This window comes from Leptodactylus fuscus, chromosome 5 (genome assembly GCF_031893055.1).
Source record: "Leptodactylus fuscus isolate aLepFus1 chromosome 5, aLepFus1.hap2, whole genome shotgun sequence".
Taxonomy (NCBI): Eukaryota; Metazoa; Chordata; class Amphibia; order Anura; family Leptodactylidae; genus Leptodactylus; species Leptodactylus fuscus.
Window position 1 is genome coordinate 126,633,064 of NC_134269.1, and position 14,032 is coordinate 126,647,095.

Sequence of the window (14,032 nt, forward strand, 5' to 3'; positions counted from 1 at the left end):
CCAATCAGCACTGGCTAATGCATTGTATTGGCGTGATGAAGCAGTGCTGAATGTGTGTGCTTAGCACACACATTCAGCTCTACTTCATCGGGCTAATAGAATGCATTGGCCAATCAGCGCTGGCCAATGCATTCTATTAGCGTGAACTGAGTTTGCACAGGGGTTCTAGTGCACCCTCGGCTCTGCTACATCAGATTGCTACATCTGATGTAGCAGTGCCGAGTGTGCATCAGATGTGTAGTTGAGCAAAACTGACTCAGCACTGCTAAGTCTCTGCATTCGCATAGGAATGCATTGGCCAGCCTTCGGCCAATCAGCGCTGGCTCTGCCGGAGGAGGCGGAGTCTAAGGTCGGACCTGAATGGAGACTGGTGTGGAGCGATCTTAGACTCCGCCTCCTCCAGCAGAGCCAGCGCTGATTGGTCGAGTTCCGTACTCTGGCCAATCAGCGCTGGCCAATGCATTCTATTAGCCCGATGAAGTAGAGCTGAATGTGTGTGCTTAGCACACACATTCAGCTCTACTTCATCAGGCTAATAGAATACATTGGCCAATCAGCGCTGGCCAATGCATTCTATTAGCTTGATGAAGCAGAGTGTGCACAAGGGTTCAAGCGCACCCTCGGCTCTGATGTAGCAGAGCTGAGGGTGCACAAGGGTTCAAGTGCACCCTCGGCTCTCCTACATCAGAGCCGAGGGTGCGCTTGAACCCTTGTGCAGCCTCGGCTCTGCTACATCAGAGCCGAGGGTGCGCTTGAACCCTTGTGCACACTCTGCTTCATCAAGCTAATAGAATGCATTGGCCAGCACTGATTGGCCAGAGTACGGAATTCGGCCAATCAGCGCTGGCCAATGCATCCCTATGGGAAAAAGTTTATCTCACAAAAATCACAATTACACACCCGATAGAGCCCCAAAAAGTTATTTTTAATAACATTCCCCCCTAAATAAAGGTTATCCCTAGCTATCCCTGCCTGTACAGCTATCCCTGTCTCATAGTCACAAAGTTCACATTCTCATATGACCCGGATTTGAAATCCACTATTCGTCTAAAATGGAGGTCACCTGATTTCGGCAGCCAATGACTTTTTCCAATTTTTTTCAATGCCCCCAGTGTCGTAGTTCCTGTCCCACCTCCCCTGCGCTGTTATTGGTGCAAAAAAGGCGCCAGGGAAGGTGGGAGGGGAATCGAATTTTGGCGCACTTTACCACGTGGTGTTTGATTCGATTCGAACATGGCGAACACCCTGATATCCGATCGAACATGTGTTCGATAGAACACTGTTCGCTCATCTCTATTTATTATTTTAATTTACAATCTAGCTGTGCTTTAACCCCTTAACGCTAAATCACGTACCTGTACGTCAGGGAATGTGGTTAGTTCCCGCATTCCCACGTACCTGTACGTGATAGAGATCGCACGGGTTCAGAAGCAGAGCCCGTGCGATCTCCATGGGAGGCCGGCTGTATCTGACAGCCAGGCTTCCCCTGTAGCAGCAGGGACGGTGATTGCACCGACCCCCGCTGTTTAACCCTTAAGGTGCTATGATCCATAGTGATCATGGCACCCTAGGGGTTTGGCCGGGCTATAAATCATGTTGCCGGCAGCAGGAGTCTGTGTGAGCTGTAATTTACAGCTACACGCTGCTCCTTAATCCCTCCCCCCATCGGAGTGAGCTCCGATGGGGGGAGGGTTAACCCCTTGGATGCCAGGACGAGGGGAGCTAGTCTATGCATCTGCATAGCTAGCTTCCTCTATAGACTGCAATACACGTGTATTGCAGTCTGTAGTTAGTATAGAACCAGCGATCCTCTCTGATCACTGGTTCTAGTGTGCTTGCAGCACAAATAAAACAATGTAAAAAAGTTTTTTTTTTTTTTTTTTTAAATAAAGTGTAAAACAAAAAAAAAAAAACATAGTTACATTTCTTGTAAATCTGGAAAATCGCTGTTACACTTGTAAGCCTTATAACGTCCAAAATAAAATTAAAATACAATCAAAAGATGATGCCGATATAAAGCAGAGATATGGGAGATAATATTTATTACTGTATTTGGGTGGTATAACTATCTGCCTGAAAAACAGAGAATTTCACATTTTGAAAATTGCAATTTTTTCCAAATTTCCATCAAATTTCCTATTTTTTTAATAAGTAAATACAAAAATATTGATTAGTGTTTACCACTAACATGAAGTATAATGTGTTACGAGAAAATAATCCCAAAATCACTTGTGTAAATTAAAGCGTCTCAAAATTATTGCCATTTAAAGTGACACATGTCAATTTTGAAAAAATAGGCCTGGTCCTTAACATACATTTGGGCTGTGTCCTTAAGGGGTTAATAACATAATCTTAAATATATACTGTATTAATCCTCAGTTGGTGTGCAACATGGAAAGCAAGTTATCTTTAAAGAATAATATTCATCTTTTCTTTCACCAGTCTCTGAGATTTGACAGATATCTTAGTGCACCTTGACAAATGCAGACTGCATTCAGTACATTTAAGCTAGTATTGAAATTCAGGAAACTGCAATAAATTGCAGAATTGACTGGTATAACCATTCTCCTCTATCATATTTTTTTAAGAAATGATATATAATTTCACCTAAATTTCTTTGATGTTTCTAAGCACTCATCTGAGATAACAAATTTATAGACTAGTTCAAAAAGTTTCCTCTGGTAAAGTATAAAACTTTCTTTTGTATGATTTATGGCACATTTTATACACTGAAAATAAACTAAAATATATTTAGTACTTGTAAAGTAAAGTAATTTGTAAAGTACTATTAAAATTGTTATAATGTTACAATCTTGTTGTAATAATTTAAATGTTTTGTTTAATGTGGACTAAATAACATTAATATAACTGTAATTTAACCAATAATAGTAATAGTGTGTCTTTCTTTGAGAAAAATGGGCATACACAAATCAAATCAAACAGGCTTTATTGGCACGTCCAAATAGATATTTGGCATTGGCAAAGCTAGTAAAGTGTGTGTGTGTGTGTGTGTGTGGGGGGGGGGAGTTGGAGTCGGGGTGGGGGGTTTGATTTGGGGTATAACAGTCCATGGAGTCTTATCTTCCTCTTAGTTGGTGGCCGCTATATGGGGAGGTGGGGTGGGTGGTTTGGGGTATAACAGTCCATGGGATCTCATCTTCCTCTTGTTTGGTGACAGCTGGACACGTATTGGGCAGCGATCTCCGCAGTGGCCTCTTCTTCTCCCAGTAGGATGTAGAGTTTCCTCTTCTCGTCTGCAGATATGAAGTTTGGGATATGGGCAGAGAGTCTTTGGAAGTAGGCGGCCCTCACTGCTGAGTACACTAAGATCACTATATGGCAATGTTGTATATAGAATTTTATGGCATAAATTGACTTTTAATCCTTTCAATATTTTGGCTAGAAAACATTGGTATTTCGTAAAATATAGTGACACCATGCCTCCTACAATAAAAAAGAAGAGTACCTGTGTGTCTTCAGACATCCATAGCATAAAATTATATAAGCCTGTCATGCATTTTCTTATGTCTTTTAAGCTTTGCTGGTAAATTCTTTACTAGAAACTTGTAAATTATATGATTATACATTGGAAAATACAAAGCAAATTTTCCCATTTTGCAAATAAATAAAAACACATGAGCAGACTGCAGCCACAGCTCAACATTATAAGGACTAATAGACAGTTTCCAAACAACATGTGCTGTGGGTGAAATCTGTTCTGGAACATCAAGATGATTAAAAATAAAAGGCTGCTTTTTATATCATGGTAAGTAACAGGCCCACACCTGGTACCTACCATCCAGATTACCTCCATAATTAAGAGTCTGCACATTGCAGTCAAGGTTTCCCAACTGTAGGGGTCAATAGGTGTCAGGGAGGCTGAGTCTGAAGGTGCAGTTTCTTCTGCTCCAGTATGTTTTTCGGACTCTTCAGCTTTCCTCTATCTGTTGCTAAAAAAAATCAATCTGAAAACAGAACTACTACCGAGATAACTAACGCAAAGCAGAGAAGCCAAAGAGAGGAAGCACAGAAGCTGTATATTTCTATACATTTATATGATGTTCCTGGGGTGGGTGGCTTAATAAAAACTGCCATAGAGACTGTAATGTCAGTATCTTTTAGGCCAACTTAATTCAGAAATAGTTCAAAGGAATATCAAAATTGTTCAAAAATTAACCAACCCAGAAATGTGCAGTATACTGTATTTCCAAGTTATTTTTCTCCATTGGGGAACATCTTTATAATTATACAAGTAAGCTAACGTTTTTATTTATTTATCTGTAATAGAGATACTTTATTATTTTTCACACCAATCATATATTTAGACTTATTATTGGTGCATCATTATGTTAGTTAATAAAACATTTAATACCCACTTTAAATTTTTCAATTTCTATTAAGACTGACTTTACATTGTGCATAATTTTTTATGTTTAAATTATGTGCCTGATTTATGCATTTTTGCATATTCAACAAGAGTAGAGAATTATGTAACATAATTTGACGCAGAGGGATTATTTCTATGGTAATATTCTCTGAAAGTTATTGCATTAGCTCATTAGGCTGATATGACTTGTTTTCTTATAGCTACAATGCCTATAGGACAGTAACAAATTATATAGGACACAAACTCTGGCAAGTAAAATGGGGGAGTTATAGGCCATCATAGTTGTGGTTGAATCATGGCTAACTGAGATGCATGACTGGGTAGTTAGTATTCATGGTGTGAGAAGGTGAAAGGCAAAGTGATGGAGTCCTGCTATTTCAGCCCCAGATTCCTGACTTATGTGTGACCCAAGGCAGGTCTTGAATAGGCCTCAGTCCCAGGTGTGGGCCATAGGTTCATTATTGACCGATAAAAGCCTGCAGAGCCTGCACTTCAGGGCAGGTCCTGGGAGGAGAGGAAGTGTCTGGGTCTGTTCTGATACCATGAGCCTTGTGATACGGAACAGTGTTTGTTTGTTTTTTTTGGTTCATTTGTGTGGCTGGTAGTATTTTCTTTTTAGGGCTCATTCACATGTGCGCCCGGTCTCCGTTCTGCAGGTTTCCGTTTCCTGCACAAAACAGGCAGGATACGGAAACCTGCAGGACTCTTTCTCACCCATTCATGTGAATGGGTGAGAAAGCTGTCCGACCGTGAGTAGTGGTGAGTGTTTTATGCATTCCGCCGTGATACCGGGTTTTTTAATCCGGACACAGAATCGGACATGCAGTACTCTGTGTCCGGATTAAAAAAACTTGTTTTGCGGCAGAGAGCATAAAATGCTCAACGCTGGACCCGGTCTGTGCTTTCCGTCTTCTTGCATGCAAAACACGGAAACCACAGAACGGAGTGCCAAACGCAGGTGTGAACCTAGTGTTAGTTAGTGCTCAGACCAGCAGGATTATGGTTGATTTTGTCTGAAGTTAAGGCTGTATTTGATTCTGCTCATTTTTGTGCCTGATGTAAAGGTTTATTTATTTTGCTGTTTTTCTTAAATAAACCAGTTTGCTGCAAGATTTGTGTCCCTGTCTCTGACTGTTTGTTACGGTCAGCAGGATATATTAAAAAAAAAAAAACTAAAAGAAATGATATCCTGCGGAGCCCTCTGGTCTCTGACAGCTAACACCTAAGTGTGAATACTTTCTGACAGTTAGTGTCACTTCCAGCTAAACAAAAGGAAATGGCTTTGTGAATTTAACGATAACACACCCACCTGTGCAGATCAGAGCAGCTGCTACAATAACAAAAACTGCCTAGCCAGAACTCCTGGTCTAGACAGAGACTGACCAAACCCAGTGTGCTGCAGTTCCACCCAACCACAAGGCAACTACTGCCAAAGCAACTAGCTGTGTAAACACAGACTTAGAAGTACACAACTAGCTAAAGCCTACAGAGATTTTCCCCACTCAAACTCGCAAGGCACCATGCTGCCCAACTAACAGTGGCATTGCTATCACTGGGGGAATATTGCTAGCTAGGCCAACTAACATTTCTTGAGGCTGGAACCCATGCACGTGCACACACACACAGCAATTAGGTTTTGTGATTTGATCTTAGAGCGCTGGGCGTCCAGACCAGCCCCCTTATATAGGCAAGGGGCGGTCACAAGCAAATAGCCCAGCTGCCCACACCCGAGCGTCCATTGGATGCAAATTGCGAGGAGTGAGCCAGACATGACCCTCCCTGGGACAACTCAGTCCCTGACCTATGCTTTATGTCAGGTGTTGCTCCCCTCCTGTCCTTGGTCTGGCTTATGGCAAAATGTGTAAGCCATGGAGCTTTGTTATTTGGTACAGGACTTGGGAAGTCAGGGGTGTATACAAGTCTAGTCCCTTTATTCTGCCCAGAAATTGTGCCAACACTCTGCTTAAAGTTGTTTTTTTTCCACTGCAGACTGAGGGGGTAAACCCTCCTGCTTTGAATGCCTCACTGAAGGGACGGCTGATGGTATAGCCTCCATACACCTTCCCTTGCACTCAGGACTCTACTTAATAATCTCCCCTTGTCTCCAGTCCATGACTGGTGAGTGCCGGCGTAACCACGGGAAACCTAGCATTACTGCATCAGTTAAGCCCTCCATGATGTAAAAAGAGAGCTTCTCTGTGTGTAGTGTTCAATATAGTCAATTTATATTAATATAATTTCAAATAGAAAAATAGAAAAATAGTAAAGAAGCAGTATGTTATATGGAGATATCCAATCATTTTTCAGTCACCTGAAGGCCAGAGGAATAAAGTAGAGATATTTCAGATGACTAAAATAGACTAAAATTACTGGTGGAATTCCCTTCACCTTCTCTCCCACTATTTAGCCAAGAGGTACTTTGGATCGTTTTTTTCCAAGGTACTTAGGGACGTGAAATCATTAATATACCTAAGGGCTAAACACAAATTCACTACAAGAGAATATAATGCGTTAAAATGTATGGAAACACAAAATATATATAATTGTGAAAAAGGCAGAGAAAGGAGGCCTTATAATCCTGATGAGTAAATGATATTATACGAGGGAAGCAAAAAGACAATTATCTGACACAATGGTATACAGAAGGCTGGATTAACACCCCACTATTGGGCAAGCAAATTGATTATCTTCCTTATTGAGATGTTTTGTGGATATAGGAGTAATATCTGTATAATATAACTGGTAAAAATCAGCTGTTGGTACAGGGTTATTCTCAAAAGCGTGTAAATGAACCTCTGGAAAATATGTGACAGAAATGAAAAGAAAGGATCATAGGTTTGTTTTTCTCAAATACAGCCCCTTGGCATATCCATATGTGGGTGCAGGAGCCCTTTAAATTATTTGAAACATGGAATGGGTCTCCCAGGTTATACAACGTAAAAGGGAAGAATATCCCCCTGTTCTTCTCCCTTGCCTGTTTTGGACTTGAATGTCCACCGACACATACATTGTTATGATGTTCACACCTAAGGGAAGAACATCATGGCGATACATCTGTATTGCATTGTATGGGACTAGAAATTCATGACCCTCTTAGAGGAGGAAGAGAGACAAAAAGAACTCCAAAAAAGAGAAGTAGCACTCATTTGTAGAGATGAGCGAGTAGTTGTAAGGGGCTTATGGAATAACTGTGTCATTTGTCTGATCTTCTGCTGCCATCTACTGCTGAAAGACTAAATTGCAGGGCAAATCTATTCACAAAAGAACCCCCCCTACAGCTCAGAGAAAGATGGTATGTTCCAGAGAGGAAAAGCGTGTGCATACAGGAAGCTGCAGGCAGAAGGGGGACACATGTCATGCTAGGAGGACCTGCTGCAGGCTGCTTTGCCCATTAAGGACTTTCCTTTGCTGAACAAGGACCCTGAGAGACTTCACTATTCCTGCCTTGTGTCAGCTTGTAAACAGAGGTATGTTGGAGTGTGAGTAGAGTGAGGGGCCATACAGCTCGGTCAAGCATTAAAGCAGCTTTGTGTGCTGGAAGACAAAGCAGGCCCTGCCTGGAAGATAAAGCAGGCCCCTGCCTGGAAGATTAATAAGGTGCACCTTGTTACTGACTTACTTTAAGAGAGGCCTCTCCTAGCCAATGCATACAGGTTCTAACTAAAGACACTAGAGGGGTAACTACCACTATTTGTTGTGCACACTGTCATATTGAAGTTATATGTTTTGCTTAGCTACTGTATACTTATTTCTTACCTTCTCTCACGTTCCCATTCCCTTCCCCTCCTTTCTTTATTAAACTGTTATATATTGTTATTCCGTGGCTCTGTGCAGTTACTGCGTATATCATCACCTGCTCCCCATTACATAGTATTCAATCGAATACCTCCCCTGCATAGTTATTGGTGTAAAAAAGCGCCGGGGAAGGTGGGAGGGCATCAAATTTTTACTGCGTTTAATCCCTTGGTATTTGACCAGTTACACCAATAACTATGCAGGGGAGGTATTCGATCGAATACTACTCATTTGTAATGAAGTGCAGGATGCGCTAGGTCTAAATGATGAAAATGATCTAAGCAAATTTCTTTAAGCTATATATGTATTGTGTATATGTGTTACTATGACAAACTGTGCAAGATATTTACATGTCACCATGGTAGTGATGTTGAATTAATCCTATTTGAGGGTGGACTTTGCTGCTTTGAGATATGATTTTGAGGCATGGCATACATAAAACAACAGCTACTGTAAGGTTCATTGCTGATGTCCTCTTACCAAGATCTGAATTGCTTTTAATGAGCCAAAATAAAGGTAGATTTTCTGCATAAATGGTGAGTTGCCACGCTTCTTTGCTATTTACCTATTAAGATAAACTGCATGTAGTTTATTCGAGAGCATAATACTACCAGAACTCTAATATCACATGCAGAGAATGCAGATATTTTTCCTAATATGTCTGTTTTTAGTGCCTACTGTTTTATTGTTTTGTTATATTAATATATATTAACATGAATTACAGTAGTTTCCTGATACTGTTCTTTTTTTATGTCAATACTGTATAATATTATTTGCTTAGTTAATAAATGGTAGTTACCAGAAATATATTTTTAAGCCAATGGCTGGACAACCAATTTAGAATCCAAAATCCAGCTAGTATTTTATTTTATAGTCTACCCCCAGTCACCCACATTTAACATTTGGAGAATGAACACATAAGATTTGTTATGGACCTATGATGTAGTCTATACATGTTTTTTGTACCAATTGGAATTTATTTTTATTACTAGCTGGTACCCACGACTTCGTCTGCGGTGATTGTAGAAGTGGGTAGATACAGGCGCGGGTAAGGTTTTCGTACTGTGTATAAGGTATGGGATATGAAATGTAACTTTGTATCTTGTTTTTGCTATAATTCAGAGAATACGTGAGACTTTTGTGTTGAAGTTAATTTGTATTTGAGCTGCTATACGGTGTTGTGAGAAACTTTACATAGTGACTTTGGGACAGAAGTATTTGAAGTTAACCCTTTCCCGCGGATGGCATTTTTTGATTTTCGTTTTTCGTTTTTGACTCCCCTCCTTCTAAACCCCATAACTTTTTTATTTCTCCACTCCCAGAGCCATATGAGGTCTTAATTTTTCCTGGGACAAATTTTTCTTCATGATGCCACCATTATTTATTCTATATAATGTACTGGGAAGCAGGGAAAAAATTCAGAATGGGGTGGATTTGAAGAAAAAATGCATTTCTGCGACTTTCTTACGGACTTTGGTTTTACGGTGTTCACTGTGCAACCAAAATGACATGTCCCCTGTATTCTGTGTTTCATTACGATTCCGGGGATACCAAATTTATATGGTTTTATTTACATTTTGACCCCTTAAAAAAAATCCAAAACTGTGTTAAAAAATTTTTTGTTTGAAAAGTCGCCATATTCCGACAGCCGTAACTTTTTTTATACGTGCGTGTACGGGGATGTATAGGGCGTCTTTTTTTTCGGGACCGGGTGTACTTTGTAGTTCTACCATTTTCGGGAAATGTTATTGCTTTGATCACTTTTTATTCAAATTTTTATCAGAATCAAAACAGTGAAAAAACGGCGGTTTGGCGCTTTTGACCATTTTTACCGCTACGGAGTTTACCGAACAGGAAAAATAATTGTATAGCTTTGTAGAACAGGCGATTTCGGACGCAGGGATACCTAACATGTATGTGTTTCACAGTTTTTAACTACTTTTATATGTGTTCTAGGGAAAGGGGGGGTGATTTGAATCTTTAATCCTTTTTATTTTTTTTATTTTTTTTTTTACTTTTTTTAAACTTTTTTTTGCATTTATTAGACCGCCTAGGGGTATTGACATGGGTGGGCGGTGTCGCGGATTGTCAGAGCGGTGGGGGTCGGCAAACATGGCTGCTCCGGAGCGTTAAAGAGAGCCTCCTGGAGTATCGTTAAGGTGAGGGGCTAGGCTGTAGAGGGCAATATGAATTTTGTGGCTTGCTATGGTCCAAAGTGTGTGAGATTGCAGAGATAGTGGTGTGATTTTGGGTTTTGTGGGGGTCCTGGCACAAACGTATGTGCGCTATTGTGACAAAAAGTAGCCTATTGCGCAATCGGGTGTATTAACTATGTTTGTGGAAACTTTCAGCCAAATCGGTCGAGCGTGATTGAGGAACAAACATCCAAACATCCAAACCCACAAACTCACAAACTCACTAGGATTTGTTTTAGTTTGTGTTTCAAAGAAATTCAAAATGTGGTATGTCAGATCAACTAATATCGATCTTTAACTGGTCTGAAATCTGTGAAAATTTATTCATACATATAGAATGTTCAAAACTATGCAATATCCCATGTAGCAATTGTAGGCTATGCTAGGTGTAGGGTGACATTTATTAGTTTTAAATTGATTTATTTTAATTCATTATTTTGTTTTCTAAATTACCGTATATACTCGAGTATAAGCCGACCCCCCTAATCTTACTACAAAAAACTGGAAAATCTTATTGACTCGGGTATAAGCCTAGGAGGGAAATGTGGCAGCTACTGGAAAATTTCAAAAATTAAAATGGTCGGAGTTTTTGGGTGCAGTAGGTGCTGGGTGCTGAGGAATGGGAGGGGGTGTTTTGGTTGTCTGTCTGCCCCTTCCCTGAGCTTGAGGACTGGGTTTTTTTCCCCCCACTTGGAATTCAGCCTGGCTGAATGTAGGGTATCTGTAGTGCTCCTATTAACCCATTCCCGACAGAATAGGAGCACTGCAGATACCCTATATTCAGTCTGGCTGTAGTCAGACTGAATTCCAAGTGGTGGTGGTGGTGGTGGGGGTCTGCCCCTTTAAGCTCAGGGAAGGGGCAGACAGACAACCAACCCCCCCTTCCCCAGCACCTACTGCACCCCAAACCCTGACCCTCCATCAACATCAATCAATTAATCCTATGGATAGGGGATAAATAGTTGAAAGAGCACTCTTACTTATTCATTTCAAGGGGGGTGGGGGTGGAAGGGGATATTGTTATATACACTCCAGACACTATTGTTTGCACGGTGTACTCACATTCTGCTGCAGTTGTCCCAGGGAGAGAAGGTTGTCCAGCCAGAAGGTCCAGGGGAGTGCAGCAGGATGCTCTCACTGTCCGGCCTCTGCGACAGCTCCAGGTGATGGTTCAAGTGCAGCTGCTCGTCGCTCTCTGCCTTCATCTCCTGCCGGCCCAGACCTGCGGGGAGCGCTATCTTCCTGTGGACCCCGGCAATCTTTGTTCCTTAACTGAGAGCGTCAGCAGTTTTGGCGGCATGGTACGGACCCGCGCGAAGCGCCATCTTCCTGTGGACCCCACACTGCGCAGAATCAGGATCCCCTCACTGTCCGGCTCCTGCGGCAGCTACAGGCTGGTGATTGTTCAGGTGCAGCTGCTCCTCACTCTCTGCCTTCAGCTGCCGCCGGTACGGACCCTCGGGGAGCGCCATCTTCTTGTGGACTCGACGCCGAAACTGATGACTCTCTGCACAGTTAGTGACAATGCTGGTGCTCCCCGCGGGTCCGGACCGGCGGCAGCTGAAGGCAGAGAGCGAGGAGCTGCTGCAGGAGCCGGATAGTGAGGGAATCCCGCTGCACTCCCCGTGGACCTTCTGGCTGGAGTGCAACCTACACCGTGCAAACAATACAGTGTCCGGAGTGTATATAACAATATCCCCCCCCTGCGCTTGACTCGAGTATAAGCCGAGGGGGACTTTTTCAGCACAAAAATTGTGCTGAAAAACTCGGCTTATACTCGAGTATATACGGTATTTGAACAGTGATATATGACAATTCTTTAGATGAGAACATTTGTGAAGGATTTCATTTTCTATTGTAAACATGTTAGATTGAAGGTCACAGTACTTGGAAAAAGTGAATTGGCATATAGTGCAGGCCTTTTCACTTCATTGAAACATTTCCTATTGTCTGCTCACAACTGAAAGCGAAGCTAAGCCAGTTAATACACTAGTGCTAAAGAGTAGTTTTCCAACAGTTTAAAAGAGGGTATATCATGATTGGATTGAGTATTGTTTTTTTTTTCTTAATTAACCTATTAGATAAGAGGAGTAATTCAGTTGCTTGAAGGGAAGCACAGTATGCTTTACATACTAGTTAATGTATAAAATGAAAAATTATTTATTAGAATCAATAATCCCTCTAGCTCCATAAAAATCCATTCATATAGGTGAGATTATGTCCTGATAAAATTACATTCCATGTAATTACAAGTAAAATTACCCTGGAACCAAAATTGTGGCTTCATACTTACAATCTCCAATTACATTTTCAAGACAGGGCTTTAAAAAGGGATACATTTAGTTCTAGTCTGTACTTTATTATAAACGGCTAACAAATTTTATTTAAAAAAAATAAATATGTAATAGTGAAAAAGATCAATTTAATTTGAATTTAATTTCATTCTAATTTACCTTTAAACTATTAATGATGTGATGATAAAATAATAAATATTACTATGATAATATAAAACGGTAGAAGAAAAGGTTAGGAATTACATTTGAATTTCTTTTAGTTTCTGTTATTTGCCATTTGTAAATTTAAAAAATGTGTGCTTAATAGAAGATATGTACGGATGAAAGTAAGAAGTTAAGGCTCACTTCACTGCCAACCACCCAATATACTGCAAATATTATCACAAATCATATCATCAATTTAAACATTACAGATTAAGTGGACCAAAAAGTCTTGGGCTCAAAATGTGGGCCCTACCAGACCACCTCAACAGCATGTTAAACTTTTTTTGTACTGGCATTGACGAATGGGTGTTACCATTTTATGTTTCAAAGACTGTGCCCCTGCACACAGTGTCCATACATGACTGAAAGTAGGAAAAACTAAATACGGACACATACCCCCGACAAAGGGAATGCTATACAGGGACTTTTAGTTGAACACAAATAATTTCTAAACAAACATATCAGAATAAATATGTCCTCTATAAATCCTATGACTCACAGATTATGTCTCCCTCTGATTGTAATTATTTGTTTCTCATAACCTCCATCTAGCCAAGGCCGCCATGATAACTTCTCCTGACAATTAGAGGCAACTTTGTTCTCTTACTTCTGTAGCTGTCCTCAGCCTTTATAACATTACACATCAATTCAGAATAAATTCAGACCCAGAAATAAATGTGGATCCACCAAAACAAAAAGAAATCCTCTGGTTCAAAACTTCTGCAACATGTAAATATTCTAAAATAGATCACCAACTGGACTACTGAAGTGAATGCAAACTCCAAAGTTGGACTAATAAAATACAGATCCCTTAAATAAACTCACAATCCTAACTGCTTATGGACATACCTTAAAATAAAAGCAGACTGAAGACCCACTAGATCCCAAACACTTAACAATTACACAGGAGCTTGGATTCTCTAACTTCTCTCATACCATTTGTATGAAATGGGAACATTTACCTCCAATCGTTAGGGCATCAGTGATTGTGTGTGTGTGTCCCCCCCCCCCCCCCGCCCCCGCCCCCAGATGTTTCTTTTATACGCCCTTTCATAGCTGACCTCTTGGCTGGACATATTGAAATTTGTGAATCACAAGTTAAACAGCTTTTCTACACACGGCAGTCTCATAACAAATGATCACAAAGTGATATACTA

The 14,032-nt window shown here is 40.7% G+C and overlaps 1 protein-coding gene across 1 annotated transcript in view; it reads left to right on the forward strand.

The window, feature by feature from the left end:
• GRM8 (glutamate metabotropic receptor 8) overlaps positions 1–14,032 on the forward strand; it is a 744,367-nt gene that overhangs the window by 351,100 nt on the left and 379,235 nt on the right. The gene's annotated exons all lie outside the window — the stretch shown is intronic.